Genomic DNA, 18,544 nt, shown 5'->3' on the forward strand with positions numbered 1-18,544 from the left:
TACGACGATCATTCAGAGATACGATTAATTACAACATCAGCCTGATCCCTACTCCTTACTGATCCAAACTCTGAACCCAACACAGACTTATCACAAGCGTTCCACTTACATACCTTGGCTTTCTTTGTTGTTGGGGGGAAAAGCAACATCTACATACATGGACTGTTTTTGAAAAGCTCCGTCAGAGCCTGAAAGACATATGATGTGCCTGGTTTTAGCCCCGAATGCTGGCTTAGTGCACGGCCCGGGGCGTGGCAGCACGGCAACAGCACACACACACACACACACACACACACACACACACACACACACACACACACACACACACACACACACACACACACACACACACACACACACACACACACACACACACACACACACACACACACCATTAAAGGCGGTATTGCCAAATTTAAAAGTATCTAGACGGCCTCATATAAACACTTCGATTTACTCAACTACAGAATTGATGTTGGGGCTGGACAACATTCTCTTAAGCTAAAGGATCAAAGTGACGACAGATTTGTGTTGGGTAAGGAAGTTGTTCTCTTAAAATACATGAGAACGACATTAAGCCAACATTTGGGAACATTTCTAAACAACTATTTGAAGTTGGGATTTCGACCCTATTCTACAAATGCAGTACAAATATGTATGTATACATGTTCATCTACAACAACTCTAAATGGTCATCTTTTAGGAATGTGCCAAAATCTCATGGTGGACTTCTCAGTGCGTCCATGTAGTTCATACAAAGAGCGCTTGAGCACGCATTTGACAAATAAATATACAAATTCAAACCAAAATACTGCTGCTCACGCTGCGTATAAAACTCAACTCAATGACTGCACATGCTTGGGGAGACTGTACGTGGGCGCAGGGCGGAGAATCCAACTTATGAAACCACCTAACCTACATATAAAATGCTCATGTATGTGCCGTGCACACAGACACACCTGGGGGCATGTGCACGATTGTCCAGAGGTCTGGTCCATCAATACAGGAATATAGGAACAATTGGGCCATTTCTGTGTGTGTGTGTGTGTGTGTGTGTGTGTGTGTGTGTGTGTGTGTGTGTGTGTGTGTGTGTGTGTGTGTGTGTACTGGGCTCTAAGTGCTGTGGGGAAGTGATGCATGGTGAACACAGCTGAAACACAACCAGGTCACACAAAGAGAACCGGGACAAGGAGGCCGACGATGCAAGGAGAGAGGTGAAGCGGCGCCCGCCTCCACGTCTCACGTAGACACAGACGGAAGCAGAGAGCGAACTGGTGGAGCTGGTGGAAGAGCCTCCTTCTCCATACAGGGAATACAAATGCAGAAGGCCAGACACTCATCGCACGCGTGGAAGAGACCACTGGCTGCTCTCCATAGACATCTGGTTAAAAGTGTGATAAACACCCCCCCACCCCCCATGGGCAGGGCATATGTGCACACACCCCGACACCATCTGCACCTCTGCCTTGACCTACCGAACAGGCAGATTCACCTAGTTTGGTGATTAAACACCCGGTGGTGTGATTAGCTCAGAGGGTCAAATGTGGATTCTGCTTCGATTGATTCCGGCTTGTTTCGGCCCGAAACGCGCTTTGAGAAAGAGTCTCGCTCAAAGCTGCGGCGCAACATATGTGCTCAACGACAGTTCTAAGCAAACTGAACGCCGCTTTCCACCGAGAGGGGCTGGACTCCTAATTGGAATCCGCAGACTTAATCACCGGCTAATTGTCTGCGGAGTAGGTAGATTTCAAATGCTTAAGGGAGTTCAGGAGAATGGCTTGACTGGAAATGAATCGCCCAAGGCCCCATAGCCCATTTCGCTCAGCTGAAAGTGGAGCATGGTCCTGGGGCTACAAATGAGTATGCATAAGTGAACAGAATTCTGACCAACATTATAGACTTCCCCCCTCACACTGAAAGACCACGAGTCGGCGGTTAGAATAGAAAGCCACCATTTCCAAAAAATCTTAGTAAGATATCTTGCTGCTGCATAATAGACAATTTTTTGAGGGTGGACAACAACTTGGAAGACAGCGGTAACTTATTCCCAGAAATAATGACTTCCAGTGTTTCCCCTATATGCACCTAGCAGTGCAGAACAAGCTGAATTTTATTGTTTTTTATGAGAGGAGAGGGCTCCGTCCCGTCTCACGCGAATATCGCGCAGTAACATCACAGCAAACGCAACACATTGATAGGAATACCCAAGGAAACACCTATCAGTGAAATAAACAACATTTGGAAGATCCATCTTGACACGTTTCAGTAAAAGTATTCCCAGCGATAGTATGTACTCCACATGCACCGATACTTCTTCCCACAGGCGGCTTTACAAGGCACGAGGGCCCCTGGGACGCGTAAAAGCTGTCAATCTCAAAGACGACTGACAAGGATTCCCTCGCCCGCACGCTCTCTCCTTCTCGTCTACTTCTTTTTTTGTTTACATTTTTTTGTCAACTTAAGTTTTGTTAACTGGGAACAAGTGCCCCAGTTAAGAAATTGCTTACATCCCACTCATGCATATTATTTGGATTCCCCTTAAAGAAACGTCATGGCACGCAAAATAATATTTATGCACGTGCTTTAATTTCCTTAAGTGCTTGAGGAAAAAAATAAATAAACCTATAAATGGAATCTTCATGCAACTGTACAGAAGGCGAAAGGTTTTTCTGCTTGAATTTGCAGCTTCTTAATTGGTCTAGCGGGGTCACAGTTTCCATTACTACACAATGCAATGACTTGAGGCTACGTTGGAGCTTCCTATCGACATAAAGCCCTAAAGGGGAGGACAAAAGCCGAGCAGGCGCAATGTGGATGAGTGCACTTCATGTTCTCCCGTGGTCGTGTCTGTACTTTTTCAGTGAACACACTAAATGTAGCTCAGAGGTTCTGCCGACATCAAACCCTGGCAAGTCAACTTTTGCACATGCATTTACTCAAACAGCCATTCATGGCGACCCTTTTCATCCAACTGTATAACACAATAAAAACGCAGGCACAACAGATGGAGCAGCATGTGCCTGAAAGGGGAAGGGGGGAAAAAAAAGCCAGCACATTCTACACCAGACGTACGCTTTCAGTCCATGTGACATCACATCAGATCCATTATAAACTGCCGGGGAAGGAACCTCAGGGTTGATGGAGGAGGAAAGCTTGGACAGAGAAAATGGATATTGGAAGAAAACATTGACACAAAAGACTTTCAACGCGAACAGGCTCAGATCCACAGGCTACATGTGCACTGGAATTCATAGCATTTCCTGCTCAACAAAGTGCACCACCTAAAAGGCTAAAAAGAGCCATTACTACTATTAATATGCTTAGGCAACCCAAGGATTTACAAAATAGTATGAAGTTCTATAAATACCTCTGAATAGTTTGTATATACATTTTTTATACTTTTTGTCCTCAGAAATTAATTTATTCCATACTGTCTATTTCAAACATAGTACACATTTCATACTTGCTCTGGCCACACAATCCCCGTGATATCTAGTATGATAATGACTGGTGCAATTTAGCAAAAATCGTAATCTAATAACAGGCTGAATGATGATGTTAGAGTGACGTTAAATGTGGTCAAATAAACATTGAGAAAACATGCTTTGAAGCTTGAACATGGCCGGACTTGCAGTGTTTAGCACTGATCCGATAAAGTTTATACCCCTGAAATAATCTGTTGAGGTCTACTTTGTCTTTTTGTGCCATTCTGTACATTTTAATTTAATTTTTTTTGTCTTCTGGCTGCTTCCTGGGGTGGGCCATTATGTGAATGTCAATTATCAAATCGTGAAAATGGTACAATATTGTAGGTTATAATCGAGTTCTGCAGCAGGAAGAATCTTTTAGTGCTATAATTTGTGCATTATGCAATTACAAACCCAACAAAAAACATTATGCCTACTTTCACCTCAAATTATCTTAGATTCCAACTACTGAAATTGATGTGGTGCATTATGGTGATAATCTGTAATTCTATTGGCTATGATTGGGAGGTAAAGTTTGGCCGGCACACTGCACATATGTAATCCTCATGCATATTTGTTAAACATACAATGTTTGGATCATCTCAGGGACGTTTATCAGGCTGGACTCCAAAAATCTTTTTCAGCATTTGAGCATCAAACTAACAGGCCGGTAAACTTTAGCAACTGCGACTTACCATTTACAGACGCACCAGATCAATGCAATCTAGCAGAGGATCCATCCACTCACAGCACCATAAGAATGACCGCGGGTCAAAGTTTACGCTTTACGTTCAGCCTCTAACACTCACCTGAACCTCATCTTTTTCACATCACGACTCCATCGCCACTAACCCTGAATTTGGAAATCCCGAGAGACAGTCCTGTGACCGTGTACCGCGCCACTAAAGAAATCCTTGGACCCTGGCCGACGATGACAATAACACACACATTTTAACTCGATCAGAGGATTCTTTGTTAAATAAACTTTATATTATGATCAATATTATAAAGGTATTGACCCCAAACACAACGTAGTAGAGGGGCAACTTGCCCCGCTCCAAGAACACACAGGCGAAAACAATTCAAGTTTAGAATTCAAGCAGAGACTCCCTTCAAATAATAAAGAGTACATCTGATAGGGTTCCTACTGCTTGTGGCAGTTATTTTGGGGCGATGTCTGACGGTAGCAGACATAACATCAGCGGGGCGACAGTCGGATTTAATTGATTAGTAAAAAAATTCCATGATGGCATGAGCACTTAGTAAGGAGAGTGCTATGCGGGTAGAAATACCAGGCATGGCCTTTCGCAGAGGAAGTGGTCCCAAAAACTAAAACGATTGTGGCAATTCAAACACAGACCATAGAGAGCTGCTAAAAGCAAAGTGACTCATAATGTTTTGACCATCACCATAATATGATTTTTTTTTTTGGGCTCCATTGCTGTCCTTGTACTAAGGGTGTGAGAAAATATTGATACGATTGAAGGCTGGATTATGCTTCTCCATCTGCACGTAAGTGAACGCACACCGGGGTCGTTTGCTTTTATACTTGTAGGGATGTTGTGTATAACGATGCGTGTCCACTCAGGGGCAGTGTCACACTTAGGGAACCACAACGTAGAAGAAATGTGTTTTATTTTTCCCCCTCTTTCTTTCCTTGAACATGGAGAAGAGTAAAATCCAACAGTGGAGTGCGCCTCCAAGTCTCGAAAACGGGAATCTTTTATTAACAGCCGCAGAAGGAGCGGTTATAACATTGGAATTATTTGTAAATCCTTCACATACTGTAGCTCAAGCATTATTTACGTTAGATCTGCTGGGAGTGGGGATTCCATCAAATCAAATTACAAACACTGTATTATCTGATTATAAGACAGGAAATAGGCATGTAAAGGCGAACATTAATTCATTTTGAGGAGATACGTGACAGAACGATAAGGGCAGCAGCGTGCTATGAGCTTAAACAAGGTAGGTAACTCAGCAAACATCTATAGGAGAATAGTTGACGGGGCAATGCCAGCCGTCTAGAACATAAATAACGGTAACAGGTTGTTTTTTTTCGAACGGAGAAATGTTAATGTTCTGTTTAGGTGTTCTGTTTTTACCACAATAAAATAACTGTAGTTTCAACCATTAATGAAGACTCTTATTTCTTCGGGCTCCAGTCATTATCAGGATAATCGTAAAAACGCTAATGCAGCATTATCAAACTATAAATTGTGATAAATATTGGCATCAGTCACACAAAAATGTATTGTGGTGATATCTTGCCATATCGTCAGACAGCACTAGTTGTAAGCCCATCTCAATAGGACCCCATCTTGTGGTAAGTTTGCTGAGACTAAACATATTGTATCATAAGTCTTTAATTCATGGCGATGCAATGACAAGGCAAAAAGAGGTGAGATTGAACTCATTAGTTATTATCATCACACAGGCCTTATGATGCGGTTCCCCTTGTCTGGAATCAAATTGAATGGAGTTTACTAATTATAATGTTGTATAAATGTTTAAATGTTATTTATAACCAACAATAAATAACAAGTCATAACTTGTTAACCAACTCATCTTGCTCCATTCCAGTCGTCCAGCATGTTGAGGTTCTGAACAATGCTAGACCTTTGGGTGTTACTGACATTAGGAAGTTAAAAATAGCACGGCATCACAGCTGATATTTCTTTCCCGACTTAACTTTCACAGTGGTGGGATAGGAGGCAAATAGTTTGAGATCCAATCTTAGATTCCGGCGATCACTTTTTAAAACAATTACCAGCAACCACATGGCAACATCTAAATTGACAGACGAAGCAGTACATGCTCAGTAATCACATTTTCGGTGAGCATAAAAGCCAAATTATGGCCACATACCATATGACTATTATTTTTCCCAAAACTGTTTATGAACTGATCCTGATGGTTAGATTAACATTTTTAAATCAGATATTTTCCAATATCATTAATTCAGTGATATCAAGCTTCCTTACTGTCAGAATAGTAATGTAATTTGACTTTTTGTATCATGATATACAGGATGTGCTGACATATCATCATAGTACTCCGCCCTACCGTTTAAAATCCCGTTCAGTCTTTGTTTTAATTGTGGTGTTTTTCATGTCGGCTCTTTTTCAAGGGAATACTAAAACAAGAAGAACTATCTGTACTCTCTGAAAGGCTGATGCAAGTTGTTGACAACTCCGCTAACAAGGGCTCAACAAGTTAACTTTGATGGGGGTTAATGTGTTTGAACACATTGACAATTGCAAGTCGAGGCAAGAATAGTGATTTGCACCATTTTCGCTTGGGCAACATTTGCTTTGCTCACATCATGTCAAGGTAGGAAAAGTTTTATGAAAACGTATTTACTATCGTCTCTTTCAGAGGGTTGGGTTTTTGTTTCTTCTTTTGTTTTTTAAATTAAGGATTCATTAAGAGGGATTTTTCTTAGAGGGTTCTGGTTTGCATCCATGACACCTTGACGCCTGAATGGAATAAAATCGGAGAACACTTCCTCAATCGCATACGTTAACAAAAGCGGGCTTTGTGCTCCCGAAATATGTACAACCAGCTTTTTCATACAGATATGAATGTGTTCGATAAAAAAAAAAAAAAAAAAAAAAAAAGTCAGGCTCGCCCAAAGCCAAAAGCATGACTCTATTTTAAAAGCACAAAATAAACTCCTTTGATTACATTAATAATTAATAAATCTACCCCTCCTCCAAGTTCTCCCTCTCTTTCAGCTTCCAAAAAGAGAGGAACAAGTGTGTGTGTGAAAAGTCACATGACAGACTGCGCGTTCTTGTTTTACACAAGTGACTCTGGCACTTCTTGCTTTAGAAAGGAAGGAAGGGGGGGGGGTATTGAAAAGCAACTCTGACAACCTTTCCTGTCATCTCGGGATTCAGGTTTGGTCACATTTTCCCGGCGGCAGTCAAATCTAAGGACCAGAATGTAAACAGAGGGCAAGACTACCTCTATTCAAAGCAGAGGTTCCACCACCGCGGCTCACAAAGGGCTTCAGAGAGCACGGTGCGCTGGCATGGCGCTGACACCCAGCTGCGTGCAGGTCACTTAGCGGGTCTGTCGCCACTCACTTTGACTATTCAAAACAGTCGCCCTCATCCCAGCGGCCAGCGATGACAAGCCACGGATACAGAACAACGGCTAAAGTCAAACAAAGGGCCCCGAGTATTAAACTAGAAACTAGGAGAAATAAACTTTGCTGGACAGCGGTGCCAAATCCCCGAGACACAAGGACAACGCTGACTGGAACTTCCAACAAAGCGCTGAGCCGCTTTCGAATACAGTGTCTTGGAGATCACAACGAACAATAACAATGAATTGTGAAACTTCAGTTCACAATTGTCATACAAATAATTGAGATTAACAATTTCATTTTTTCCCCCCTTCATCCACCACCATAGTGAGAGCGTATAATGTCACCCTACTGCAGAGGAGCTGTCTGTTGACATTGAACGCTGGAACATTTGTAGGGAAACCTAATTTAGATTATTTTTAGTTTGAACATTTACAACATTGGCTCAAGATTCCCCTTAAATTTGGATGGAAACATGACAACTCTAAGAAAAAGGATTGTGACCTGCTCATATAATAACGATCAGGCGAATATGTAATAATTGCGACAGCTATGGGTCAAATAATAAATGTGTAATAAAATGGAAGCCACCCGCATTATGAACACACCTGGTCTGATGAAGGACCCTGCATTGGGGAGGGGGGATGAAGAGTGTCTAGTTACATGACAACTTGGGACTACCCAGCCTACTAGCCAACCTGTACCTCCACAGAAGGGCAGATACTTACAAGCAACGACCCGCTAGGGAAGTTACTTATACAGGGTTTTATTCCTAGCTGTGAGCACAAATTGTTTAAGAAAAGGCAAATTGCTCAAATTTAAAAATAACTTTATTTCAGCAGATTTAATGATTCAATTAATATTATTGTTGTTGTTTACGCTACTTCCAATTTCCAACTACTTGTCCCTTTTGTTTTGTATGCCTGAAAATGTTCATATTCCTCTCAGTAATACTCACAATCACAAAAAGATAAGAATAACTTTTACACCAAAATTAGCGGGTTTACCCATGTTTTTTTTTAACCAGGTAAACCCGCTAATTTTAGGCGATTGATGGCTTTCCCATTGCCAGGAGAAAGGTTGTTCTTTTTCTTTTTTTTTTTTTCCCCTGGCATGCACCGGTAAAGGGGCGAGTCATTGTTCAAGTGTGATTGAGAACAAAACAGTAGAAGAGACAGCAACTTAAATAAATAACAGAAAACTGTAAAACTCTGGAAAAAAAAGTATTTTGAGCCGTTAAAAATACTCAAACAAACACTACAGAAGCAGCGTGGAGTATCCATGTGCACCAGTCCTTCGGAGGCGGAGACGCTCCCCCTCCTTTATCACAGACACAGTATAAGGATGGGTGCTCATGCACCCCATTTTGGGCACCAGACTAGAGAGATGTTGAGGGTGCAGTGGTTTAGAACATGGGGCTGTAGATGAAAAACAGCAACAGTGAATACGACCTATCCACCATCAATACACCGCAAACGGGTGAAAGAGCTCAATGGGTCCAGTAGATCCTTTGGGGTCCTAAACAGCACACGTAGATTGGGGTCCTAAACAGCACACGTAGAGGACTGTGACAAAACATATTTTGCGACAACTTTATGGTCACAGAGATGTACCATATCAACTTAGCCATGCCACCCAAACGTAACTGCAACACCCTTCGAGGAAGCGAAAAAAAAAAAAAAAAAAAAAAATCCATTATTCTTTCGCCAATGCAAAATCTTCATCCGCAAGCCTGTTAGTAAAAACAAACATATTTGAATTTGAAGACGACAGTGTACTACATCTTCATGTGCAGGTCCAAACTAATGGAAACCATATATCTCAGAGGCCTGCTGCTAATGGTCCATTTAGGTTAAGGGAACTAATAACCCAGCTCAATATCCACATACTGTGGGCAAAATAACTGTCGTTTCAGAAATGCACCAGCCAGTGGGGGCCAGGGCCTATTAGCAGATGTGTGTTTCAGACTCTTATACTGAAACGATGGAATGAGGAACCGGGGGGTGGGGGCACAGCAGGAGAAAGGCGTCTGACAGGAAACGTGTGCACAGTGCAGAAATACTCCACCCACTGTGGGATGACAATGCTGCCAATTGTGTATATTCCCCCGCCATCATTTTCACAAGTGGCACTGATTACAGTTTTAGGGGGTTGGCTGGGGGGGGGGGGGGGGGGTGTTAAAACGGGATATATCCCAGCCTTTGGACAAGGTCAACACCTCTTATGACAGCGGCCTTCATCATAATAGGAAATTCCGTATGGCTTACAGCAGGATCATAGGAGATGTGGGGAGAAAAAAAATCAGCACTATCACTGACCAAGCCACATAATCCCAAAGGCCCAAATCCACAGACTGTAAGAATTTAATCCTGTTCCTATCCCATGGTTGCAGAGGGAGAGAAAGGGGGGGGGGGACAAAAAAAAAACAAAAAAAAACACACCCAAACATTAGTAGGATGAAACTGTATTAAAACAAAAACTGAAATCCCTACTAGAGCACAAAGTCAGATGATTCAGGCTCTAACATATGCTAATCATCCGGTGGCAACACTCATCCTACTTACAAGCTTTGGTTAACAACTCATGGACGAATGTCCTTCAGATGCGCATTATTGTCAGGAAGGATTCCAGAGCCTTTCAAATACGCTCCTCATATCGTCCTGAGGTGCATGTGAACCATGTCAGCCCTAACCGGGGGAGGCAGTGGACGCTGGTATACAACCAAATGCCTTCGATGCGTCAGGCAGCGAGGTCACAGAGGGGTCACACATTCGGTTGATCGCGTTGAGGTTGGAACCTTTCTAAATATTACCAAAGCTAATACTGAAGGCAATTTCAGTAGAATGCATGTCTGCAGTGCACTGTGCGGGGTGTGTGAGGCACAGGTCAGGTTAGTCACAAAGGCATGACAAATCAGTGCAAAAGCTAAAGATTCCTCAGATATCAGTGAGGAAGGTGTTACAGGGCAACATTAATTTGGCCCCCACTTCTACAGTTTAAAAACAAGGGTCATCAAATGTAACAGGATGCAACAGCGCTGTATGAAGATAACATGAACTAGGGCCCATGGATGTTTTAAAGGACTTGTTGGGGTCCTCCCCACCAGGGCCTATTAAAATGTTTTCTTACATCAAATAGTCACAAGGAGGTTGTCAGACCTTATAGAACGCCCGATTGTACATTATAATGAATTGTGATTGGAGGAAGGGAGATTACGGCATGGCAAAACGGACTCATTTGATTCCAGCAGTGCAAACTAACTGCAGGACCAGATCCATCCTTTAATTTGCTGCACGGGTATTTCATGAGTTGAAGACAAGGCTTATCGAAGGAAACTGGATCGCTCTAAAAGTTTCCCCGTTAAAGATTTACACCCGCTAGGAAATATCCCAAGTGGAAAACCAAACGGACACATTCAGAAAGCCAGAGGAATTGGGAAGTCCGCAGGACCCCAACAAGTGGGACATTTGACACGGCCCCTTAATAAAACGTCCAAGTCTACGAGGCATCCCACCAAAAGGGAGTGTGCATATTCCATAAATAGCATATTTTCTCCAATTTTAATTTAACAAAATAAGGAGAGAAAACCTGTTACACCCGGGTGTATCCCCCATCCCATAACACGTAGATAGTCAGTCACCCCATGATGCGATATTATTTTTTTTTAGTCCAACAATGACTGAAAACGTTATGTGCCAATCAATAAAAATATAAACAACTTCAATACGTTCAGGAATGATTTTGGTTGGTGTGATTTTGCTTTGAGTGTGGGTTCGGGCTACACCGGCCCGTCCCCACCTTATTGCCCTGCCGGAGGTGCGCGGGTCGCTTTCGTTTTGTTGTTGTTTTTTTTTCGTGCTATCCCGCCTGCAATAAAACGAAACAAAAACAACAAAAAACAACAACATCGAAACCCTTCATTTTTTTTTTTTTTTTAAACCAAACGGGCGTGTTGTTTTTTTTTTTTTAATCGGCGCCTAAAAAGCCCGTGGATCCCTTAACCCTTCCCGTGCCGGCAGCTGTCTGCTCTCGGGGCTGAGAAAAGGAGACGATAAAAAAAAAAAAGAAAAGAGAAAAAGGAAAAAAAGAAAAGGGCTTTGAACGCCATCTTGTTCGTTGCAGCTGCTCGGGCCCGAATACAGGAACCCATTCATTCAAGGAGGCGGAGGGACGCGGAGGGGGGGGCCCCGGCACGATGAATCCATCTTTGTGGACCGGCGAAGCAACAAACGGCCCTTTTCAGAGACGCGGCGAGCTTCTGACGCGGCTCGAGATATCGGCCATTAACACGCCAAACGCGGCGGCACTCCGGTGGTTCTTTCGGGGGGGGGAAAGAGACCCGAACCTCGCCTCCCCGCGACGGCATCGTGCTCCGCTACCGAATCCGAACACGCCTCTAGCCTGATATTCAGCACCAAACTGCTCCCATGACCCCACCACCAGCCCCCTGTGACTTTGAGCCGTTTGGAGCGCTGGAAGGGGCGGTGTGCGCTCGGCCGCTGAGCTTGTTAGCCGGTGGGTGAGTTCCGAGCCGGACTCCGGGGGGGGGCGTATCCTAGCAAACAAGCCGGTTTCGAGATAAACAGATCGGGGAGATCCCGTTAAGGAGGCCCTCGCGCCGTTACAGGCAGAAGTCCAGACCGGGGCCGGCGAGATCCGTTTAAACGCGGACGGTTGGAAGGCAAAGCCGCAAACAACAACAACAACCGCCGCCGCGTCGCTTCCGCCCTCGAACCGGGCGTCAAGCGCGGAGCCGGCGAACAACAAGAGGCCGGTGTGGAAGCGGTTAGCCATTTTCCCTTTACCCTGCCAGGGAGGGAGGGAGGGAGGGTGCTGCATCGCCCAAAAAAAAAAAAAAAAAAAAAAAGGACCATGACACCCCTCTACGGTGTGACACCGAGGCGGTAATCTGTACTCTGCAGTCACGGGATTTTTTTTTTTGGTAGTTTAGTCAAAGCAGAGCTGCTCAAACAAGAGGTGACGTGTGTGTCGTTTTCAAATCAACACGTTAAGCACGCACGCCGACACACACACACACACACACACACACACACAAGATCTCCAACAACCGCTGCCTAACTCCAACGTAGTGGCTTCGGAACAGCGGGGGTGGCCCTGGCGAAGAAGTGGCCATGTTGTTTTTTGTTTTTTTAAACACTCCCTTCGCTGGCAGTGGCAGTATGCTAGTACCGACGTGTGGAGCGAAAGATCTGCATTTCGCATTCACCGTACGGAGGTTTGCACGGGAGGGTGGAGGGGGATGCATCAGCACCAACCACTTTTTTTTTTTGGGGGGGGGGGGGGGGGGGGTGACGAATAAACGTCAAGTAAAACACGTTCTCGGGGCGGGTGAAACTGACCGGGGAACCGAACTACTTAACTGGGCGATTCGCGCCGATCTGTAAGAGCTGAACCGTTTATAACCAGTTTTTTCCCCCCCTCAAGGGCCCAGTTTGTAACGACACAGTGGCCGTCGTTGATGCAACAAAATAAACTATCGTTACAACAAAAGCTACAATAAAATAAAACACAAATCACAAGGAGAGAATGGTGGAGGAAGCCGGGCGTGTGAGCCAACTCACACGGAGCTGTCATTAACTAGCATCGGCAGTTAAGTGGCTGCTATGGGGTCCCGGTTGGCCGGCATCCCGCGGGGGAGACGGTTTAATAACGGGGATCGGGGCCCCGCTGCGCTCGGATTAATGTTCACATTTTAAATACGAACCTAGCGAACGGGTAGTAAAGCAACACCACCCCCCCACCCCACCCCGCCCCCACACCCACTCTTTGACAGCATCGACCCGCTAGCTAAAAATGCTAACGCGAGCTAGCTCTCGGGCGGATAACGCACATACCCCCACGGCGCGGTTCGGTCGTTTTTTTTTTCTCTCTCCTCTCCCCCTTTCCCCCCAGAAATATCACCATTAATGTCACCTTACCCGCTTTCAGTCGAAGGGTATCCGTCGTTTATATCACATTGACCGGAAAACAGCAGCGACGGGACGGGGGGGGGACTATCCTCTCGCTCGCTCTCTCTCTCTCGCTCTCTCTCTCCCTCTCGCTCTCTCTCTCCCCCCTTCGCTCGCTGTCTCGCAGGTTTAGCTTAGCGACGCTACCGAGGAGCGGCACTTCCCCCGGAGCCACTTTTCGATCCGCCGAGAGGGGGGCTGCGGACGCGCCGGGGCACGGAGGGCGGTGGAGGCGAGGGCGAGGGCGAGGCGGCGTCCTTCGGCTCCCAACTCTTCTTCTTCTTCGTCTTCTTCTTCTTCGGCGACGATAAACGAAGGCGTCGTCCGGGCGGGTTTAATGGAAGGAGGAGGAGGAGGAGGAGGCGGAGGAGGAGGAGAAGAAGAAGAAGAAGCGGGATTTGATTCTTTCCGGATTCGGAGCGAAGCCCCCTCTTTCCGACCTGAACTTAAAAACAAAACAAAACAAAAAAAAAAAACCCCCACGGCCCGTTCTCGGGTCTTTCTCCCACCGTCGTCCCCCGCGTCGCTCTCTTCCTTCGCCCGGGCTCTCAGACGCTTCCTGCGGCCATCAAGCAGCGGAGAGGGGCGCGGTGAAAAAAAAAACAAAAACCCTGCGTTCAGCGCCGGGAAACCCCACGTTTTAGGGCGGCGTGACGTCACGGCGCACGCCGCCCACTCTGAGATGGGGCCCCTGTAATGGGGGGGGGGGGCTTGAAATGGGGCCCCTGGATTGGGGGGGGGGGCTTGAAATGGGGCCCCTGGATTGGGACCGCTGGAATGGGACCGGGGGAGAGGGGAGGACCATTGGAAGGGCCTTTGACTGACAGGGGCCCTAAAAGAATCATCAGAACATTAGAGCGGGCCCAAATGTGACATCTTGTCGTGGGGCCCCGCATCCCTGGCGGTGCCCCCGATTGGGACCCGTGCAACGGAACCCCTGTCTTGGGGCCCCTGCGATGCTTTTTAGGGTTGAATATTTTTGACTCATGTTTTTTTTTTTTTTTTTGCTTGTTTCCAGTTTTATTCCTCGTATCGTTTTTAGAAAACGGCGCTGGAGAAGAAAGAACTTTAACAGTTATACACAAAACTATAGTAAGAAGAGGGAGAAAATAAGGAAAAAAAAAAATATATATACACACAAACACATTATATATATAAACTATACGTTTTATATATATAAAATCCTTATTTTCTCCCTCTTCTTACTATAGTTTTGTATATAAAATGTATAGTTTATATATATGTGTGTGGCTATATATACTGTATAAATAAATATATATATATATATATATATATATATATATATATATATATACATACAGTATGTGTAAAAATAAAATATAAACAGAATATAAATATAATATAAAAGCATTTTACATATGTGAAATGTGATCTATATATGTACACACATATATATACACACATACACATATATATATCTATATATACACACACACACACATACACATATATATATATATATATGTGTGTGTATACACACACGTATTATTACTGGTGGATGTGGAATTTATTACATCTCTGAAACTGAAAAAAGAACTGACTGGTTGGGGATTTATGACGGAACATTTCTTGAGCGACCCCCCGATGTATAAAACGTATTTACGTTTATTAACGTCTATGCATTTCATTATTATTTGTATTTTGTTATTTTCTTTATACTTGTTGTTCTTCTATATTTGTGTATACTGTATAGAAGAACAGGAAAACATACACATGATCACATTTAGGCCACATGGTGATTATCTTCTGCCATGTACTGTGTTTATCTACAATAAATACAATAAAAACACTCTAAATGGGATCTTTCTTTTTTGTTTTTAAATTGGGAGACGTTCTTCTACTTTAATTCTCTTACTTGGTTAAATCTTCGCCGTGTTCACGCCTCGTTTTGTGACATTCCTTGTCCCCGTGCAAGTGCAGACTCTGGACAGCGTCCCGAGGGCCGCAGCGTTTTGCTTCTACACTTAGAGACTTGCAATGAGTGTGGGAAGTGGTAATGTGGAGTGGTGAAACGTGCCATTATTGTTCAAAATAATCCCATTTCCCTTATTTTATACTTGGCTTTTAGGAAACGGTTGTTCAGTGTGTTTGCACATTGCGTGTGCTCCTCCATGGGCTGTTTCCACCGTTGGTGGCGGGGTCCGCCTCCCCCCAGGGAGGTGCTCAGTGTTGTTATGGATTGCCACTTTAAGGATTCTCGTAATCGATCAACAATATGCAACACATGCGGTATTATGGGCTGCACCTTTTTACGCCAACAATAACGGAGGTGCAGGGAGTTATCATCCCAGACAGACAGACACACAGACACAGACACAGACACACACACACACACACACACACACACACACACACACACTCACACAGTTTCCAGGCCAGGAGTGTGACAGAATACCCCCAGGAAAGGGACGGTGCACAGGGTGTTTGGCTTGCGGTCCTAGGACACCACGCCCTCATTTGTGAGCCCGTGGAGAGGGCGGCGGTGCCGTCACCACGCCGCCGCCCGGCTCCAGCCGAGCCTCCAGAGGCACCGGCTCCACATCCATATAAGACACCAACCTCACAGCACAATTAACCCCCCGCTTAACGCAACACCTCTCCCCTTTTTGAGGCCGCGCAGCTCAAAAGTACACGGGAGAGCGCGGTGCCCTGCCCCGCCCAGCCGCCTATTTGTACGGTGAGGTTGAACCCCTCCCGACCTGCGGCTCGGTCATCGCTGACCACACATTGGTGCGCTGAGGGGAGAAACGCCATGATGGCCACATGCTCGAGTGGAAGCGGTGCGTCTGTCGCCTGCGTGCAACCTGCACATATCATCCATTACCTCAAGATGCACGCTCACAATCATTGGAGGGTGGCGTCATGTTTTGTTGGAAACACTGTGTGTGTGTGTGTGTGTGTGTGTGTGTGTGTGCGTGTGTGTGCGTGTGTGTGTGTGTGTGTGTGTGTGCGTGTGTGTGTGTGTGATGTAGTGCGCTGGTTTGGGGCTGGTGTTTCAACGGGGACGCATCCCTCCCTCGTTAGGGAAGCGGCAGAGAGCCGGGGGGAGCGAGGTTGCCCCTGGATACACCCCTCCCCCGGGCGGTGCGTGTGGCGGAGGCGGCGGAGCAGGCCCCGGCGGCGCGGCGCCCGGGGGAGCCTCCGTCGCTAACCCCCGCTCTCCGCCTTTCTTCCTGTCGGGCGGCGGTGAGAGAGGGAAAAAAAGAATATAAATAATCACCTCTACAAGTGTTTTTCGACCGCCGTGCACGCTGAATTCCACTTGTAAAAATGAATGAATAATGAACAATTATTTCAAAATTGCAACGCTGCCCTAATTCACCGATTCATTACATTACATTACATTACATTGATCAGACGCTTTTATCCAAAGCGACTTACAATTATTCAAGCACCGACGGACGCAGCCATCAGGAGCAATTAGGGGTTAAGTGTCTTGCTCAAGGACACTACAGCATGCTAGCAGGAGGAGCCTGGGATCCAACCAGCAACCTTTAGATCACTAGAGGACCAGCTCTACCTCCTAATTCACCGATTCCAGCCAGAATACAAACGAGCTCGCCACTGAAAAATGGGAACTTTGAGTCGAGACGGGAGGTTTGACTCTTTTTCTATTTGTCCCGCTCCTGTTTTGCCGGACGCAGTCGGTGTAAACGCACCCGGAGCGAGGGCGGACGGAGACGGAGCCACTCAGAATCATTTAGTTCCCTCCAAACTAGTTATTTCCGTTGGAACGAAAAGAGTAAATCGCTCACATTCAATATGAATTACGGCAAATACATAGACCTTTCTTTTGCCAGGGACTTAAATCGAATCCCCGCTAATGATGTTCAGCTCGTTGAGTCGAAGGCTCGGTCGCACACTGCTTTGACGGAGCGGCTCCAGACTCCCGGGTCATTCTGAATATTTGTTCGTTACGAACGCGCCGTTTGCTCACTACTACGAGGCCGTAATCACAATAATAATGACACGTTTCTAGTCGGTTAACAGGACAGTGGTGTTCTGCGGACACACAGCATCTCATTGCAAAAACAAAGAGGGAAACACAGAGTATCTTTTTGTCTTATTCATGAACGGATAATATGAGGTCATTTAACAGTTACAAGTAATGAGGAGCTAAGCTTTGACACATTTACCGTATGGAAAAAAACCCCACAACGCCGCCGTATCCGGCTCTGAAGGACAGACGCTCTTGAGTAGCGCTATCAAGCGGTATTAGCGCGCGGGGGGGGGATCAGGCGAGAAATGAGATTAAACACAAATGGAAAACAGCGGCGCCGATATCGCCTAATATGCTCCCATACATTTCATAAAAGGAGTGACATTACGTCGAGCTAAGCTGGTAATGACCTTGCTTTTTATAGCCAGGTTTGAGTGCAGTAATCTGATTTGGCGTAATCTGCTCCAATCTCCGATAAATGCTTACCGCATGTATCTCCGAGGGAGGACCAATCCCATTGGCCCTCGGCAGCATTACTGACATCTGCCGTTCACGGAAAGTGCCTGATTTGACCGCTGGTTGAGTGTCGGCTGGTGGCGTCCGTATTCCACCTCATTTACTAGGGAGGTATTTCAATTGTGCAGTTGGACACAGAGCATACGGATGAGAGGGATGTTGGAGAATTCAATCTTTTCCTTTTTAACCCCGGCACCCGGTAGCATTGGTGTATTCATTTGAAATTATCAAATAATTCTTTGTTAAAATGTCCCCCCCAAGACACTACTACTACTATTTCTACCAATACTACAAATACTACAACAACTACTACTGATAATAGCCGCAGGCGGCAATACACGGGGTCCGGTATCGACACCACTTTCAAATTTTCTGAGTTCCCATGGAATGTAGCATCGGTTCATGCCGTCGCTCCTCTCCACGTCAGCGTTACTGCGAAAACGAGTCACAATTTTCCGAGTTTCCGATGAACGCAGCATGGGCAGGCGTCATGACACAAGTTTTCAGAGTCCTGGTGACGCGCAGATTTACTACTACA

At 45.4% G+C, this 18,544-nt stretch overlaps 1 protein-coding gene across 2 annotated transcripts in view; it reads right to left on the minus strand.

Moving 5' to 3' along the window:
* Positions 1-14,082, minus strand: part of gnb1a (guanine nucleotide binding protein (G protein), beta polypeptide 1a) — a 33,235-nt gene extending 19,153 nt beyond the window's left edge. For both annotated transcript variants that reach the window (XM_080015885.1, XM_080015884.1), the window contains exon 1: positions 13,500-14,082. The gene's annotated coding sequence lies outside the window, so the exon portion shown is untranslated. The remainder of the gene's footprint in view (positions 1-13,499) is intronic.
* Between the last annotated feature and the right edge of the window lie 4,462 nt (positions 14,083-18,544).

The sequence above is a fragment of the Zeus faber genome (assembly GCF_960531495.2).
Source record: "Zeus faber genome assembly, chromosome: 15".
Classification (NCBI taxonomy): Eukaryota; Metazoa; Chordata; class Actinopteri; order Zeiformes; family Zeidae; genus Zeus; species Zeus faber.